The sequence below is a fragment of the Rousettus aegyptiacus genome, unplaced genomic scaffold (assembly GCF_014176215.1).
Source record: "Rousettus aegyptiacus isolate mRouAeg1 unplaced genomic scaffold, mRouAeg1.p scaffold_m13_p_12, whole genome shotgun sequence".
Taxonomy (NCBI): Eukaryota; Metazoa; Chordata; class Mammalia; order Chiroptera; family Pteropodidae; genus Rousettus; species Rousettus aegyptiacus.
The window spans coordinates 25,999,683-26,019,540 of NW_023416287.1; the positions used below are offsets into that span (position 1 = coordinate 25,999,683).

At 33.8% G+C, this 19,858-nt stretch overlaps 1 pseudogene; it reads right to left on the minus strand.

The window, feature by feature from the left end:
• Positions 1–18,820: 18,820 nt before the first annotated feature.
• Positions 18,821–18,939, minus strand: LOC118610607 (annotated as a pseudogene).
• Between the last annotated feature and the right edge of the window lie 919 nt (positions 18,940–19,858).

A 19,858-nucleotide genomic window follows, 5' to 3' on the forward strand; every position in this document is an offset into this window, starting at 1 on the left:
GTAGACTTGATCACTAAATAGCCTTCAGGCAAATATATGGAGATGTGGCTGTAGAAGGGGCCTCTGGAGAGCACAAGGATAGGAGGAAATCAGCAGTGTCTGCTCTATCATTGAACATTCTGAAATTTTGACAGGAATGATCACTGGCTTTAAGCTAATTACTTAAACTTTGCACTGCTGTAGCACCTGTGGAAAGCCCTGACTTTAAAAACGTAAGGTCTCCCTTGACTCTTTATTTTGTTTCATCAACTTTTCTGGCTTTCTCTGTCTCCTTCTTAACCAGACCAATGACATGGCTAATTTGTCTGAAATCACATTTAGAGGAGAACTTATTTACTTGTTTATTTTTATAAGTATGGTACAATGACTTTTCCCCCCTGAACCATTTGAGACTAATGTACTAAACTGATGCCCCAACACCCTTGAATGTTTTGTTGTATTTTATACAAACAAACAAGGAAATCCTCCTACATAATTTTAAAAAATCTATCAAAATCAGAAAATTAACAGTAATGCATTTCTATCATCTAATCTTCAAATTTCATTCAAGTTTCATCAATTGCCTCAGTAATGACATTTATAGAAAAAGGATTCATTTCATAATAACATGATTTCACAATGACTATGTATATCAAAACATTATATTGTATACTTTAAATATATACAACTGTATTTGTCAATTATTCATTCCTTAACAAGCAGGAGCAAAATAAGGCACTCTAGTAGAAGAACCAAAAAAAAAATCACATGTTGCATATGCAGTTGTCATGTCTTTTTAGTCTTTTTCAATCTGTACAAGTTCCTTGGATGTTTCTTAACTTTTTAACCTTGAATATGTTGAAGATAACAGGTAATTTATTTTATACAATGATCCTCAATTTGAGTTTAGTTGTCTTATTTTCTTCATGATTAAATTTGTCATGTAGCACTAGAAAAAATATCATAGAGCTAATACTGTGTTCTCATTGTTTCATACATGTGACACATGATTTTAATGTGTCCCATTCCTGATGATCACTCAAAATAAAGTGATATCTTCCAGTATCTTCCAATATAAAATTACTAATTTCACATTTACAATTGAGAAATATTTTGAGGAGAGATAATTTAACTTGTAAATATCTTACTAATAATCAAACTTTCAAGTATTTGTTGATTTAAGTATTTATATATTTCAGATGATTCTCATGGTGTCTTATTTTATTCATTGACTCATAATCTTTACTAGCCTATATATTCTGATGCTCAAATTGTCCCAGTTTTGGCCAATAGAAGCCTCTTCTGACTGGTTTGTCTATCTTTTGACATGATTCCATCAGTCTTTGATCATTCCTGGGAAGACTTTTAAAGTTGAACAGCCTAATCATTTGTGAGAAAATTGGTGAGGCCCACCAAATGGTATTCTACTAAGGGAAACCAGAAAAATGGTACTCAGCCTAAGTCCATTACCTTAAAGATGAGACCAGTGAAGAGGAGAAAACCTGAGTTCATGGCATGAAAGTTTTGCTTGAGACATAAGGCAATTTCTATGTTAAGTGGTAATAAATTTTGGCATGGAAATTTCCCACATTGGACATCTTAAAATAGTGATTGATTCTAATCTTTCTGGAACTACTTAGATGTCAAATTTGCTTCAAGTATTTTGAATCAAGGATCCCAAGAGATTGTAGTTATAGCTAGAAAACTGTGGTTTGAACTGCAAGAGAATATTTTTCTAATACAAACAATTTTGAAAAATAAAAAATAAATGATTAGTAAATTAACCAAATCAATACCTATCTTTTCATATCATTCTGCCAGAAAGAGGGATCTGATAATGTTTGCACTGGGAGAACCGGGAATGCCAAAACCTATCCTTATCAATCATCTCTTGTCCTTGATATCATAAGATCACCAAGAGGTCAATAGCCAATGGAAAATAAGAATACATTTTGATCAAGTCAGTGCCTACAACCTACCAGCAAAGAGGTTTCAGAAAACTGAGTGTTCCACTCCACACCTCTCATCCCAAATCTTAAGCATTACCAGCTGGTCACAACAGTGCACGTTATATAAAGCAATGGGCAGCATATTGTGGCAGCATATAGAGTGAGGAAAGCAAGATGCCTGGGCTGCAAGAGTTATTGCTTCCTTTGCACGAAGTGAATGAGGAGGGAAATAGAGCCCCTATTAAACCTACAGCCACACTGCCATTAGTAACTGTGGTCCAATAAATGTCCTGCTCTCAGCATCATGATTAACAAATCTTTCTCATCCTTTTGTGAGGAAGTGGTACATGATGCTGAATTGAGAGGTGGGCAAAAAGTTCTTCATTTCCTCCTATTCATGGTGATAAGAGGGTTGTCAGCAAGGCTATTTTGAAGATCTTGCTTTTAATAGAGCAAAGAAAATTAGTTCAACAAATAAAACACAAGATAAAAAAGTGTAAAATCTTATGTAAAAGGTACAGAAAATGGGCAAATGATAATGTATGAATAGGTTTCCTTTAAAAAGTTTTTGAATTTAAAGAACTTTATACATAAGGTTTGTTTTTGTTGACTTCCCCTACTTGTAGAGTTGAGAGGTTGCCTCAGGTCGTTACATAAAGGCCAATTCTAACCAGGTGCTTAAGGTTGTGGGTTCAGTTCACTCATTGGATACACTTCCTTTGGGCTCAGTCAACTCAACACAGTGTAGAAGAGGATTTAATAAAGGAAAGGAAATTCTATAGGACCTGCTCCCAGGCATCTTAGGGTTTTAAACCTAATGCCTGCCTCCTTATGCCTTTGAGTTAACCATATGTAAACAATTGCCACTTTTCACACCAGAAGCAGACTACCTTTCAGAGGTTGACTGACTCCTTGGCCATAAAGTTTATAAGTCCACTGGCTAAGTTTATGAAGTGCTCAGGCATCCTTTGGAAATGAGAGGTGCTGTATGATGGCAAGGGCTCTAGAGTGGGAAGGAAAGAAAACACAGCCAAGAAGCCTAAGTCTCATTAGTACAATACATTGCTTTTGCAATGAAATTAGACACACTCTAGGAGAGTTAAGATTGATCCACAGTACTGAAATGCCTTCGAGTTGGCGAAGCATAGAGTCATTATATATTCTGTCTCTGAGGGTTATTAAGCATCACAAAGACTAAAGAAAGGCTGAACAAAGTAAAAATAAAACACATTTGGCTACAAGAGATCTTGTCCCTACTTTAAAGTTTAAGTAATTCTTCATAGATGGTTCTCCCCCTTAGGTTAGTGGGAGTACTATAAAGACTTAAAGAAGGATTTGAATCAGTTTTCAGAACTTTGCCTTCTCCTAAGGCCACTAACTCTGCATCTGCTCCAGAAATTGATGAAACTTTCCTTCCTTAGTCATACATCTTACCTGAAGCTTCTATTTTCTGTAAGGCAAATCAGATATTATTTCCTTTGAAGATAGATCAGTTAGCTTTGTTGTGTAATAAACAATCCCTAAATTAGTGGCTTAAACAAACAATCTTTTCTCATGATAGTGTAAGTTGGCATTTTGGGCTGGGCTTAATTAAGATTACTTGTTTCTGCTCTATAAAGTGTTGGTGGAGTTCACCCATTTGCTTTTATGACCATTTGGTGGTTTATGGTCTTAGTCATATGCCTGATGATGAATAGTTGGCTCTAGGGTCACTGGGAGTAGTTAGACTATGTGCCATGCATCCTTCTATAAGCTGAGGTTCATTTACAAAGTGGTAGACAGAGTCCCTAAGACTAGCAAGAGAGATAAAACCTCAGTTCTCCATCATTTGCCAAGCCTCTGTTTGTATTAGGTTTTCTAGTGTCCCATTGGCTAACATCTGTCACATGTCTAAATCCAGATTCACAAAATAGGGAAATAAACTCTCCACTCCTTGATGGAAGAAGCTGTAAAATCTCATTGCAAAAAAAAAAAAAAAATTAATGGGTAGAGGTCAGTTTTGCAATTGACTATACAAGGCAAAAAATGAAAAGAAAGCCAGATAGGTTCTCACCATAAATGAGGCCAGATCTTAAGGAAATGCTGAGAGATAATACCAGTGGAAAACATGGATGCCATATTTATTTTGATATGTATTTGTCATTGCCCAAATATTTCAGCTTATGCATGAAAGATTTTGTAATCTTTCACTGTATGATTTTTTTTCTTTAAAATTTCCTCTCACGGTATGTACAGATTGATGAAACATAATTTCCAGGCAGAAGCTCATTATACCCCCTTCTACACACACACACACACACACACACACACACACACATTTAAAAAGAAGCTAAAAAAATGAAAATAATTCCAACTAATTTTCTTTCTTTTTTTGTCCTTTACTTTTCTTTAGACTTGCCTATAAAGCAAAATGAAGCATGTGGTAAACCTGTTCACACTTTCTCACTTTTAGTGAATAACTTTGTATATTTATTTCTACATGTTAATGGGGTTTAGGACACACTAACCCACAATACAGCACATTGGCACTTTGAATATATTAAGCTGAAGGAGATTGAGAAACCAACAGAAGCAGGAAGGTCATGCTGACTTGTCCTCTGACCTTCTTCCTTAAAACAGATCATAAAACCCTTATATGAGAGGTGTCCTTCTTATTCTTAGAGGAAAGGAACATCCTTATCTTCAAAGACGAAAGGATGCCAAGAAGAACCTAAATAAGCAGATGTTGCTGATTCTCCCCCAGTTTAGTACACTTATCTCACACGCCTTAACCTATCGTACTCCTACACAACTGTCCACTCTTCATCAACCCTTGTATAAAAATACTCAGGGCTAATTGTTTCTTTGGGTCTTCATTTCCTTATGAAACCTTTCGTGTTACTTAAAACTTATACTAAATGCATTTGTATGCTTTTCTCCTGTGAATCTATCTTTGCCAACTTAATTTTCAGACCCAGCCAAGGACCCTAAGATATTTGAGGAAGACTTTTTACTCCCCAACAATGTCAAGTAAAATGATTGTTATTACAATTCTGCCTCTTACCAGTTGTACAGCTTTGGCAGTTGCTTAAACAGTGTCTCATTTTCCTCATCTACAAAATGAGAATAATGAAAGCAGCTCTCTCAAAAGTTGTCAGAAGAAGTAAGAGTTATTATTTTTAAAGTCTGTTGAATGGTATTTTTTAAAGTCTGCTGAAATATAACTAAGGTGAAACCATTGTGAAATAAGTGTTTATTAAATAAAAACAAAAGTTTGTGTTTATTATGACCATGTCAAACCAGGGCTGAAGAGGTGGTCAAAACATTATCCTAGTTTTAGAGCGAAGTCAGTTACATTTATGAAAATAATTGAGGCAGATTCTACCACATTTGTCTATTCTTAGTTTGCTATTATTGTTAGGCAATGTTGTTAAGATGTACCAACAATGATAATGTCAGCTTCACAATCTTGCAGAGTATCCTCTTGCCTCTAAAGCATTTTTCCATGTATTTTATTTGATCCTTACAGTGGTATGCAGAGATTTACATCAGTGGTATTTGGGGGTTATTTCAAAATAGTGGCCTTAGTGCAGAAAGAACGGAAAAGAAAGCAAAGGGAACGGAAAGGAAAGAATTAATTCTTCATCTTTTGGGGACATAATAGCCATGCTCCTTGGAAAACTGCCAACATTTTTTTCCGGCAGCTTGAAGTCAGCAACTTCACTTACAAAAATCAAGAGGAAGCCACAATAATCAGAAACAATCACACTTCAGATAAAATTCATGAATTATGATATACCACCATAAAAAGAAGGAAATAACCAGAAATTCTTCATGACCATAAAAAAGCTACATTGGGAGTAGCTACATCTTATTTATATTAGTGAAAGAGGATGATACCCTTGATAATTTCAAAATGATATATTCTAATTGGTAATTTTGGATGTCCAATAGATTTCTGCACTTTTCATGAAGATGCTTTCTGCGGAAAATAGCCAAATGCCCAGATACAAAGGAGCTTAAACAATAGAAGTTTATTTTTAATGACATGTCAAAACTCTGTAGAAAGCTATTTGTCAGCTTTTCTGGAACTTTTGGTTCTTTGCCCAGTTTTCAAGATGGCTTTAGTAAGTTTAAACCTCACATCCTCACAGGTGAACTTCCACATGCAAGAAGGGAAATAGGTCTGCATAAATGAATATGTCTGAATTGGCATAAACATCAGTTGACCTATCCAGACTTAATGAAGCTCTGAGGACCACTTCAAAAGTGGTGGATGATGCAAGCAAAGATGTCCACCTAGGGCCCCATGGCTTAGGTGTATATGCCACCACCTTAATGAAATAGATTCAGTCTTTGCCTTTGCATATGAGTGTCCTATGTATCTTTCTACTCAATTGACAGTTAAGACTGGCAATATTTTATTTTATATTACTATGTTTTAAAACAATATTAAATCAAATAATTTTTACTTTATTCAAATGTAATATGGTGTAGTATAGTGTAGTGATTTTTAAAACAATATTTGTCATGCTCTAGGATTCTGCTAAAGCCAAATGAATAACGTGGGGCTGACAGTTGCCCAAACTCCACATATCCATCTATATAGCTCAACATTTGTCTTCTCTTTGATTTGGGGCTAAGAGAGTTCTGCTTAATAATTTATTTGTAAAATGAATTATACAGCTAAGAAAATTTCTTTAGTGGAAAATGTTTAGTATTTGGAATTAGAACTCAAAAAGATTCTTAATATTGCCATTTATTAGCATGCCATGGGACTATGGGCAAGTTAGTTTCCTTTATTTGTAATAGTATTTAAATGACACTGAGTCCATGAAGTTTGAGAGATAAGATAGTTCACAAAATTACTGAGCTCCCCAACTATATACATTAGGTACCCAGAAACTACCCATATCTTTTCTTATTCACGTTTCATGTTTTAATCACAGCATAGTGCTTCATTTAATATTGCATAATTTTCTTAGCCAAGGTAGATTGTTTCAAATGCTTTGTCACAATAACCATCATTCATGCAAAAGATATTCGTTTTGCTGTAATGGCCCCATGGAATTCTAGGAATGAGTTTGTAGACACAAGGATTTAAATATCTGTTTGCTACTCAAGAGATTTTGCCAGATTTCATTTTTTCTAATATAATTGTAATGATTTATACTACCATTAGCAATATATTATTGTACCAGGTTTAAAAGTACCTTTGCCAATTTCGGATATTTCTTTCATTTAATCTTAGCCAATATATCAAGTATAAAATAATATCAAGGAGGATACCCATTTTTCTTTACTTTTATGAATGACTTTATTTTTTCTGTAAAAGTGAGGCAATGGTCATTATAACAATAAAAGCAATTAATAAATTTATAAAGAGAAAGTTAATAAACAAATTCAAATTTCATCATCCAGATATATTTCATTTCAAAATTAGGTAAATAGTATTCCAGAAAACTTCATCTCTCTCTTTCTCTTTCATATCTTCACTTAAAATGTTGATAGCGTAGATAAGAATACAGAGAGAAAGAGAACACACAAATTGAATAATCTTATAAGTATCATTTGTAATTAAAAGTATGATTTTTGATTAATGTAATTAAAAGTATAATAATGAAATAAAACAATAATTTTCATTTTTAACTATAATTTAGAAAAAATATCTTTTCACTATCAATATAAAATTAAATCAAAATGTTATAAGAACCACTATTATTAATTTTAAATCTACATATTTTACTATTCATTTTTGTCTTTATCTATTAAGTTCTAGAGTTTGCATATATTCATGTAGCAAGATTTAGAAGTTAACATGTTGCTTTATTACTTCAGATCACCTTTTTAAAGAAGTATCATAGTACCAATATAATTTAAGGCCAGTATTTGACTACTTTTCTTTTCCTTCTTCCTTCCCTTCTTAAAAGACACCATTATTTTTAAATAAATGTTGTTTTTTATGTCCATGAAAATGTTTGTGATTTTACTACACACATAAGGCCATAAACAGTACACTATTGTTTCATGTGTGCAGCGGTCACTGTCATGCCCCTGGCCAGACCCTTTCACTGCTGATGCACTCAGACTCCAGTCGCTACTGATGGCTAGGTGTTGGCCACTAATGGCTCTCAGCCGTCCTCTTCTCTGAAAGATTGTCCTGGGCTAATCTTTGGAAGAATGCATCCCACAGGTCACCCCACAGCCTGACAAATGCATGTGTCTTGGGGAGTGTTGGTGATGGGTGACGGTCAACACGGTCAGCCCCCTTGCCTCAAGATAAGACCAGTGCTGTGATTCAAGTCATTCTCCATAGCTCCTCTTGAGATCAGGCTGAGATTCGAGTTCAGCCAAAACCATAACTTTGTTCCATTCTTTCTCCTACTCTGCCTTGGTTTCTTCCCTCTGAGAGCTGACCTCCAATAAATGGCATATACTACCATCTTTGTCGCAGGTTCTGCTTTTAGAAAGTCTTATTTATTGCATTTGTTATTTGCCGCCTTGCTTTCTTAACTTAATATAATATTTTTGAGAGGTTTATTATTATTATTATTATTATTATTATTATTATTATTTTATTGTTTTTTTAAATTTATTTTCAAGTAAACAGTACATTGGTTAGACATCTATATAGATTGGTTATAAAGATGCTCAATGAACTTTTGGGAAGTGTAGGTAAATTCAGTGAGAACTTCAACAAAGAGATTAAAAAACATAAAAATGGAAATGGAAGCAGTCTGAAATGAAAAACATATTATCTGAGATGAGAAGTATATTAAGTGAAATAAACAGAGGAATAAACAAAATGAATAAAGAAGAGGATCAAACACCCTAGCTAGAGGATAAGAAAGCCAATCAGGACACTGAATCAGAATGGCAAGAAAAAAGATGCCAAGACTATAGAAATAAGTTAAGGAGGATATGAGACACTATTAAGAGAGGTTTATTATTAATGATATTTAAGACTTTAGTCTATATTCTTTCATTGTTATTTATTTTTCTACTTTAAATGAGTTTATTGTTCCAGTCCTCTCCTGAGGGACTGTTACTGTTTGTTCTCTTTAATTGTATTGCAAACATTGAACAATCCTATACATGTTCCTCTGCATATGTGTTAGCATCTCTCCATGGTCAATGCCCAAGATTAGAATTGAGTCATAAGGTAAGTAGATATCATCTTTCTTAATATTGCCAATTTACCCAATAAAGTGGGAGGACTAAATATCACTCAGTTTTTAACCTACATCTGTTGCCATTGCTGTTATATTTAGATCAATTTTACATGTTGTTATTGTTTCTATTTAAAAATTTTTTCATCTTTACAGATTCCAGATGGATTATATTTTATGATATTGTACCTCCAATTGGCTTAAACATTATGTTTTCTGTTGTTTTAGTTTTCTTAAATTCTTTTTTTAAATTAGATATAATTCACATATCTTAAAATTCACTTTTTAAAGTGTACCGTTCAGTGTTTTTATATATCCACAATCTATTTAATCCAGAACATTTTCATCATTCCCAAAAGAACCCTTGCATCCACCAGTAGTCACTCCCCATTCCACTCTTTGGAACCCTTGGCAAACACTAATCTACTATCTGTCTATATGGATTTGTCTGTGCTTGACAATTTATATGAATGGAATCAAACAATTTATAGATTTTTGTGTCTGGCTTATTATAGTGTTTTCAAGGTTCATACATGTTGTGGTATTAGCAGTGCTTTATTATTTTTACGTCTGAATAACTTTCCATTGTATTAATATACCATTTATATACTCATCAGTTGATGGACTTAGGGGTTGTTTCTACCTTTTGGCTATTGTGAATAATGTTGCAATGAAGACTGGTAAACAAGCTCTAATGTGAACATATGTTTTCAGTTCTCTAGCATATACACCTGGGGTGAAATTGCTGGGTTATATGTTTTAACTTTTGAAGAACTGCCAAATTATGTTTCACAGCCATACCATATGACATTCTCATCAGTAATGAATAAAGGTCCCAATTCCTCCACATCTTCACTAGCACTTGTTATTATTATCTGTGTTTTTGATTATAGTTATCCTAAAGGTTGTAAAATGGTATTTTATTTTGGTTTTGGTTTGAATTTCCTTAATGAATATTAATGTCGAACATCTTTTCATGTACTTATTGGCCATTTGTATATTTTCTTTGGAGAAATATCTATTCAAATACTTTGCCCAGTTTTTAATTGTACTATTTGCCTTTTCATTGTAAGTTGTATGTCTTCTTTATATATTCTGGATTCTAAAATCTTATCAAATATATAATTTGCAAATATTTTCTCCCATTCTGTAGATTATTTAACTTTCTCAGTAGTGTTTTTCGACACTAAGTTTTTTTTTATTTGGATGAAGTCCAATTTATCTCTTTTTCATTGGCCGTGCTGTAGTCTAAGTGTTTGTGTCCCACCCCCTAAATTTATATGTTCAAAACTAATTTCCAAATAATGATATCAGGAAGTGAGAGCTTTGAGAGGTGCTTAAATTATGAGGATGGAGCCCATGAAGGGGATCCTTGCCTTTTAAAAGAAACCTCACAGAGACTCCCTAAACCTTTCCACTATAGGAGGACACAGACAGAAAGCACCACATATGAACCAGGAAAGAAGTCCTCATCAGCCCCCACACCGAATCTGCTTGCACCATGATCTTGGACTCAGCAGGCTCCAGAACTGTGAAAAATAAATTTCTGTTGTTTATAAGCTACCCAATGCAGAATACTTATTAGAACAGCCCAAAAAGGGTATGACAGGTTTCTTGTGTTTTGGAGTAGTATAATAAACCTTTGCCTAATCTAAAGTAACAAATATATATCCCAAGCTTTTTTATAAGTGATTTATAGTATCAGCTCTTACATTTGGGTCTTTTATTCATTTTGAGTTCATTTTTGTATATGGCATGAGTTAGAACTCCAAACTCATTCTATGCATGTGGATAACCAGATGTCTCAGCACGATTTTTTGAAAAGATTATTCTTTCTCTATTTTATAATTGTGGCACTGATAGTAAAAATCAATTGATGATAGATATATGGGTTTATTTCTGAACTCTCAATTCTATTTCATTAATTTATGTGTCTGTCTTTATGCTAGTACCACACACTCTTGATTATTATAGCTCTGAAAAAGTTTTAAAATTAACAAGGGTCGAGTCCTCCAGCTTTGGAGGCCTTTATTTTTGCCTATTCTGTGTCCCTTGTATTTCCATAAGTAATTTAGTATCAGAGATTTATGTATTCAAACAAGGCAATGGAAACTGTGCAGGGATTCCACTGAATCTGAATCTATATTTCTATTTGGAGGGTGGGGCATTACCATTTTAATAACATTGAGTCTTTCCATTTCTTTAAGTCTTCTTTAATTTCTTTCCTGAGCATGCACACAGCCTTCAACATGTGCATGGTCTTCTAGATTCCCAAAAATATGTCAAAGCTTTACAAAGTCCCTCCAGGACATGTCATTCCACAGCTTTCTCTTTTAAGCTTTTTCATTAGTGTCTGGTTTACCCCAAATGGTATTATTGCTTCAGGCTGCCATGACATTAAATCATTTGCCTATGAATGCTTTTGACAAATGCCCCCCAAAGAGAGGATTTTAGCAAGAGGTGAATACTGAATCAGGTTAAAGATAGTCTTTTGAAGTGGGGTCTTTCAGGCAACCATTAGGTCAAATAATGGCAATTCTTTGGGAATGAGAATTTGAAAGAGCTACAGTTCTATTCTGCTCCCATCAGTCCTGGGAATGTGAGTTTGTTTTTTGAGGCTACTCTGAGTTGGAGAATGGGAAATGGGACTAGAGTAAGTTAAGATACCACAAAACTCTATTCTTACCAAGATTCAGTAATTTTTCTTTAATGTTCACTAGATTGCTGCAGGCCTTTGGTTAATTTACAGTTCTAAAAAACCAGATACTGACAATTTTGCCAATTTCTTCCTAATTTTATTGAGGGGCAGAATTTTTTTGAGGTCCTTTATCTGCATTTTCCACTGACATCAGTTGTCCTTAACCCACTTTTATTATTAACATGATTTTTTTCCTGAACAAAATTTCCAAATAATAAAAGTTTTTGTCTTCACAATATTGTAAGAATTTTATCATTCTTTAACTCAAGTCACCCTTGTGCCTTACATGATTTTGGGAATATGTCGTACATGTGATTATATATCAAGCTGTTATCCTAAGATCTCTTCTTACTATCAAAGCAAACATATCTTTCAGCTATTTTGGTTGCATCTTATCTTTCCTGGATATCATATCTTCTTTTAAAATATATATATATATATATATATATATATATATTTTTATTTTTTTTTTTATGTTGAGATTCATTCAGCAGCAGAAAATTTTTTGAGGACTTGTGAGGCAGAATAGATAGCCCAGGGATGTCCCCTCCCCCTCCAGGATATGGCACTGGAAATTTTTTCCTTTCTTTAGACATCTGCCTATTTTAGCTCTGGCAAGGGGAGATAAACCCAAACCAGTCTTTTCCAGCTTAGACACCATCTTTGGCTAAGGCATGGCCTTTAGCTAATTATAATGTTATTATTATCTCATCTGCTTTGCAAATACTCCAGCTCCCATCATGCACCTGACACCATGACAGTTCCAGAAACGTAATATAAGGAAAAGAGCAAAAAACCAAGCTCCCCACCTACTGGAGGAAACAACAAGTTTATGTCAGTACCACGTTTCCAGGCTCTGCCTCTAAGAACAAAAGTTCATAATCCAGACATCCTCACATGCTCACATGACTCTCTCTCTCTCTCTCTCTCTCTCTCTCTCTCTCTCTCTCTCTGAGTTTGTCCGCACTCCCCTCTTGAGTGTGTACTTCTGCTTTAACAAACATTGTGCTTTCCTGTTCGCTGTTCATCTTGCCCTTGAATTTTTTCTCACGGCATAAGACAAGAACCTAGCTCTGAGCTCTCCAGCAACAATTGAACTTCTAGTATTTTAGGTCCACTTTGTCGTAATAATCAGCAAATTTGTTAGTATTTTACCATGTTTTCCAAAATGTTCAAGAGTCTGTATGTCAGCTAGCTAATTTCAGTAATTGCGATTCACTTAATAAATGTCTTTAACCACCATTCTTCTATCTTCATCTCTTTAATTTTCAGTTTCTTTCCTGAGCATATGCTTTAGTAGTTTTCTTTTTTAAAGTAAAAAGCGTGTGAATGGTAAACTCAAATATTTTGATGCCAGCAAATCTTTAATTTTGCCCCCTTGGTTAAAGGTCCTTTCACGTCCTATTTCTATATGATGAAATTCTAATAATGGTGTTGCTCAGTTTAAGTGTTTAGACATGTTTAATTTTGATAGAAGTTGCCTGATTGTTGATCCAAAAGTCTATAAAAATTATTTTTCCATTTAAACTGTTGGAGGGTGAGGTGTAACAGGCAGCAAAGGTGAGCCAATCCCGGCTGAGGACAGTCTAGACCAACCAACACTGCAGCTCTCCTCAGACACAGCTGAGCTTAGGCCAGAAGAATCAGCTAGCCGACATGCAGACTCTTGAACTAAAAAAAATGCTTAATACTTAAGCCACTGAGTTTTTATTTACTATGCAATATCAAAATGATACACATGAACTACAGTAAAAAGAATATTTTTATACTCTCTCCCTAAAAAATTTTGAGAAACAAATCTGTAACCTAATAATTAGAGAATGAAGCCATAGTTTGGCCACAAGCATAAATAGATGTGATTACCAGGGCTACAAATTTTACAGTCACTTTTGCCCTCAGAGCTGAGACTACAAGCTGTGGGATAGACATAGGCTATGAAATATTCTTCCAACTATCTGACTCCTTGACTCTTTAGTGGCTCTTTTCATTGACAGGTATAATGCTAAAATGTCCTAAACAAGGAAACAAGTAACAAATGTTCAAAACTAAGATCAAAACTCTCAGACAAATACTCTGTCCTGAGCATTTGGTGCACGCAGTTATAGGAACTCAAAAGTAACCCAAATTATAAGTTCGGAGTAGATATAGGCATACTTAATAGTTTCCTGTGATAGTCCCACCTCAAAGAGACATATTCTATTATTCACCCAAGTACAATTAAACTATCCTCCTTAGGCATACTGAACTTATTTTTCAAAGCAAATAGAGTCATTCTTCTTCTCAAGATTCATGGAGCAGGCAGCTCTTGATTGATGAAGATTTCTCCATCTGGATTTCCATCGTCATAGATCTGAAAGTGCCATTGGGGTTGGGAGTATCCGATGTTTATTCACTCTGCACTATGTTGGACAGGTTGCCAACACCCACCTAAGATTCTAGAATACAACTGTAATAACATTTGACTAGTGCCTACCCTCATGACTACTTATCAAATATTATATGTAATATGTAAAGATAAGAGCAGTTTTGTTGAGCTAATATTTAAAATTATGGTTATAGTAATGTGCAGGATAAATAATACATATATTTTTAGGTTTAAAAAATGTCTCTCACTTTGCTCATGCTATAAAAGAAACTATTATATCAATAACAATAAATAGCAATGCTCAAGATATTCACATTGGATAGCCACCATTACCTTAATACTTTCTCCTTTTTTATAAAGGTTTTCCCTTTCCTGCCAACTGTACTATTATAAAGTATATTTTATGCATTTAATTACATTTCCACAAACGTCATGTCTAATGTGTGAGCATGCCAAAAAATCTGTGAGAATATTCCCTCTCTTGTTGTCATGCCAAGTTTAGTATAAATTAATTTTCTGAAGATCTTGCAAATGCCTCATTTAACATGATTTCAGCCTAAACCTGCTTAATATAAATGTACACAAGTGGTTATTCTCTGTTGGGAGATTGGTTGAGCAAAGATATCATTCTAGAAAGAACCCGTACTTTTAAGTGATTCCCTTTAAAAGTATGCTACATATTACCTGCTCTGGTTAGCTCTCAAATAGCCAGCAATTTCAATTGACTACTTTCCAAAGCAAATTACTCACACCTTCCTACTCATCAGAAATCTCAGCTGAACTAACATTTTAAAAGACTGTTCTCAATTCACAATTCTTATGGAACAAAATTGGATTTTTTTTCCCCACCCCTCATTTTTGCTGTAACACTTTGGCTACCTTTACCACATGTCACTATAATATGCTACCAAAAATAAAGTCTTAAGTTGGTGACATGAGATCAATTCCGTTATTCATCACTGGTGTTCTCTAATGCTCCATCCATTACAAACCATAGAATGTTAAATAATCAAACTCTTTTTCTTTTTTGCCTATCTTATTCTGGCAAGATGTTTTAGTCACTAAAGAAAAAAATGAAAGCCATGTGTTTTGAATGGATTCCATTGCAGCATGGTTACTGCAATGAAGACATTTTATTGTGTTAATTTTCATTAAATAAAACCCTGTTGAAAGCCAGTAGTTTTCCAAAACCCATATGATTTATGACATGCTAATGTTTGTAAGAATACACTCTGTTTCAATTATATGAAGCAAATGACGCCTTTCAGAACAACTCAGTAATAATATCACCTACGACAACTTCAATTTTAGACCTACAGCAAGGGTGTGAGACCCAGGAACCTATCGACAAAATTGTCAGCTTCTGCACAAATTTAATCTTCATCACCTCTATGCTATGTTTAACATCAGATGGTTATATTTGCCAGGTACTTCAATAATATGCTTCCAGAAGGCAGGCACTTCATAAACATTAAAAACTGGGTTTGCTATAACTCAATTTTTTTTGAGACCCAGCAGAATGAATTATGCTCAGGCTGTAAAGGAAATATGGGCGTACCTGTAGGAAAGGGCTGGTATTTCAAACATGTTCCTCCTACACTCTCCTTCAGTTTGGTTTACTTATCTTTTATTCTCTAACTTTTGTCTCTTCCTAAAGACCTTGATTCTAAGGTCAAATACTTGAAATGAAGGCAATATATTTTTTATTAATTTTATAGGAAAAATCATGTATTTTATTTCAACCCAGAAATATGCAAAAATTCATCAGAGATAAAAATACATCAACTAATCAATGAAAATAAGTTTACCTTAACAAACAGCAATTTGAAAGTACACAAATAGTATGTACATACAATTTAGTGAGATAAAGATTTATAGTACTTGTCAAAATGTGAAATGAGGATTTGAGTGTGGATAATAGTAGTTGAAAGTTGGTTCCAGAAAGTCATTTTTTGAAAGGCCCATTCGTTCCATACCAATATTTTCACTGACCTTGAACCTTTCTGAGACTCATGATTTTCTCACATTCAAATTGAAATTTAAAATAAAATTAAAACACAGAAGAACATCTTTAGTTAAATTAAATGTTAAACTTTTAAATAAAGGGCTCAAAACATAAACACAACAGCCTGAAGAAATGTAGATAATGATACCTCTTCATTGTTTCCCATTTGGTGTGAATATGGAAAGGGACACTCTTGGTGTTGTCCTAAACAACACCAAGAAAAAAAAATACATCAATAATAATAATTCATTCTATATGATATCCTCTGATTATGGTGTCAAGAGATCAGTGTGATTTTGCTTGAAACCATAATGTCAAAATACCATTTTTAAAGAGTCTTTATGGTGACAAGTTGCTACCTAAATGATCATTATTTGGGTAACTGTGTATTTAGAATATGGTATCCTTGGTTCTTGCACTTATGCCAGACTGGTTCCTCTGCTTCTTTTCTCTTCTAATTGATATTGTGCCCAGATGATGAATGCTTCAAGAACACTGTTGAGGTGAAACATGTCACGAACAACATTATCTATCTGGGTGGAAAAATTGGAAATTCCATTAAGCATATTCGATATCCAATAAGATAGCTTTGTTCCTAATATTTGCTAATGCCACAAGAAGGCCATTAACTAGAACAAATTTGTCATTCAATATGAATGACAATTTTGGGTCATGTGTAGAAAATGAAGAAAACAAATTCCAAGAATTGCTTCTCTGTGGTGATCAATATGCTATAAGCAAGCAATAGGAAGAAACAGTAAGTTAATTAATAACATGCCAACATAATGATTAGAATAAGGGTTCATTTTAAAATTTGGATGGTGAACATTTTATTAGAGTTAAAATGAAACTCAAAGGTTTTAGCTTAACATTATTGTTATTTTTAAAACTGAATTCTGTTGAGAAGAACATGAAACTGGCACCTAAAGTTATAGCTACATATACTTGGAAACTCACTTTCTAAGGAAGTAGAAGTGAGGCAAGCAAATAACTCATTGCCCATATTTAGAAACTCAATCTTTTAATACCCAAATAAATTAGGCAAGTACAACGTATTTCGAAAAGAAAGTAGAACACAATTTAAAAAAATGGGCCAAACACCTTAACAGATACCTCACGAAAAAAGATATACACATGGCAAATAAGCATATGAAAAGATATTCCACATCATGTCATCAGAGAAATGCAAATTAAAATAATAATGAGATACCACTACCACGTATTAGAATGGCCAAAATCCAGAACACTGACAACACTGACCAACAGAAGCTCTCATTCATTGCTGGTAGGAAATCAAAATGGTACATTCACTTTGAAAGACAGTTTGGCAGTTTCTTATAAAATTAAGCATCGTCTTACCATATGATCCAGCAACTGTGCTCCTTAGTATTAACCAAGGGACTTGAAAACTTATGTTCACACAAAAACCTGCACATAGATGTTAATAGCAGCTTTAATCATAATTACCCAAACTTGGAAGCAACCAGTATGTCCTTCAGGAGATGAATGGATAAATAAACTGGGGTACATCAAAACAATGGAATATTATTCAACTCTATAAAGGAGAAACTTACCACTCTTAAGTCCATCCTCTTCCCATAGGATTTCCCTACCTTCCTCATACTCTCTAGAAATAGCAGAAGCTGAGATGATTATTCAAAGACGATAACTGAGTGTGAAATAATACCTAAAAGTAATGTTATGTGTGAGGAGGAGAGGACTGAACTAAAACATCCTGATCAATCCTCTGGAATTAGAGGATCACATCTCTCAACATTATTACATTCTGTTTATTTAGTTATTGACTTAGCCAATGGGAAACATCAGTAGCTTTTACCACTGCATATGAAACCAAATAAAACCCTCTGTGTCTCTTATCCTCTTAGAACTGACTTCTCCAAAGGGAAAAAATAATATGACAATTTTAAAGCATCATATTGATGCATTCCCAGCAATAAAAAGAAAGGGCAACAAGACCATCCTAATTAGTAAGTATGGATTCCCAACCACTACATCATTCTGCCTTCATAATTAAAAGGGTGTATTTCATATTTCAACCTGCTTTATGTGAGTCCTTACTCTTTAAGCCCTTGTATGCACTAATGGTTATCAAATGGGTGGCTGTTTATTTTGCAAGGGAAGGCCAACCCTGCAGACAAGGTTACTTAAGTATTTTAAATAAATATTCTCTGTAAACTCTAAAATGGTGCATTTACCATGATTTCTATAAAAAGCTCATTTACATTTATGTAGAAAAAAATAGAACAAAGAATCATTTAAACCTGGTCTTCACTCAAATTCAATCTCCAGGTTCAACCATCTGATACTCCCTTTCAGATCAGGTACTTTGTGGTTAGAGTGTAAATTGAGGTGAGCCTGCTGAGCCTGAAGTCAGATTACACAGGATTTCCAGAATGTGCCCAGAATCCCTTTGGATGTTAAGTACCCCCAAGGTGGGGTCCATTTATATTCCCATTGCTTACACATTACAGCCTGTTGCAAATTTCCTGGTGCTGTAGAAAGGTAATCATCTGTAGAATCAAGCAGTCTAATTTCAAAAACAGTATGGAAAAAAAAAGAATATAATTTTTTTTTTTTTAGATGAGGCAACCCTCGGTTGACCTCACAATTGCAAGGATCTTGTCAATTTACAATCCCTTATTTTTAATTTTTTTATGCTTATAGCACGTAGTCTTCCTAGGTGGTCTCTCATCCAGGTACTAACCAGGCCCAATCCTACTTAGCTTCTGAGATCAGATGGGATCAGACATGTTCAACGTGGCATGGCCATAGACAAGAATGTAAATATTTTACTAATAATTTTTATATTGATTACATACTGAAATGAAAATATATATTTTTGGATTAAATGAAAAATACTATTAACTTTAATTTTACTTTTCTTTTTACATTTTAAATATCTTCTTTAAAATTTAAAGTTACAAACATAGTCCACATTATATTTATATTAGACAGTGCTTAATATGAACTTTACATGGCATTCTCCAAATAAGGAAAACTTTGACATCCTTGAAATACTAGGATATAATGTTCAAGGGACATGGTCACTGTAGGTAGACCTGATTTCAAAACCGGGCTTTATTACCCAGTAACTATGGAATTTGAAGTTACTTAATCACTTTAACAAAATGGGTACAGGAATATATGCATCATATGAGTTTTGTGAGGATTAAGGAAAGACAATTAACATACATCTTGCAGAAAGCATCTGACCTATAGTATATATTTAATAAATGGCAGCTAGAATTATTTTTACATACTAATTGAAAAGAAATTTCAGGACTTTGAACAGATGACCAAGGCACATGCAATACATACTCTTTGTTTCTTTTTATATTTTTTATTCCCCTGAGGAAATTACTAAAGAATCTAATCAAAGAGTAACATAAATCCATATCTAAAGTTATTTTAATTTTCTAATTTTAATTATCTTTATCATCTTTTCTACCAAAATCAATTTATTCAGCAAATATTTTCTTAAGCAATTACAGAATCCCCTAATTTATTAACAGCAGAGATGTTCCATGATCCCCAGTGGATGCCTGAAACTATGGGTAGTATTGAATTTTATATATATTATGTGTTTTTCTTATATACACATACCTATGACAAAGTTTAATTTATAAATTAAACACAGTAAGTTAATAGTAATAACTAATAATAAAATAGAATATTTATTATAATACATGGTAA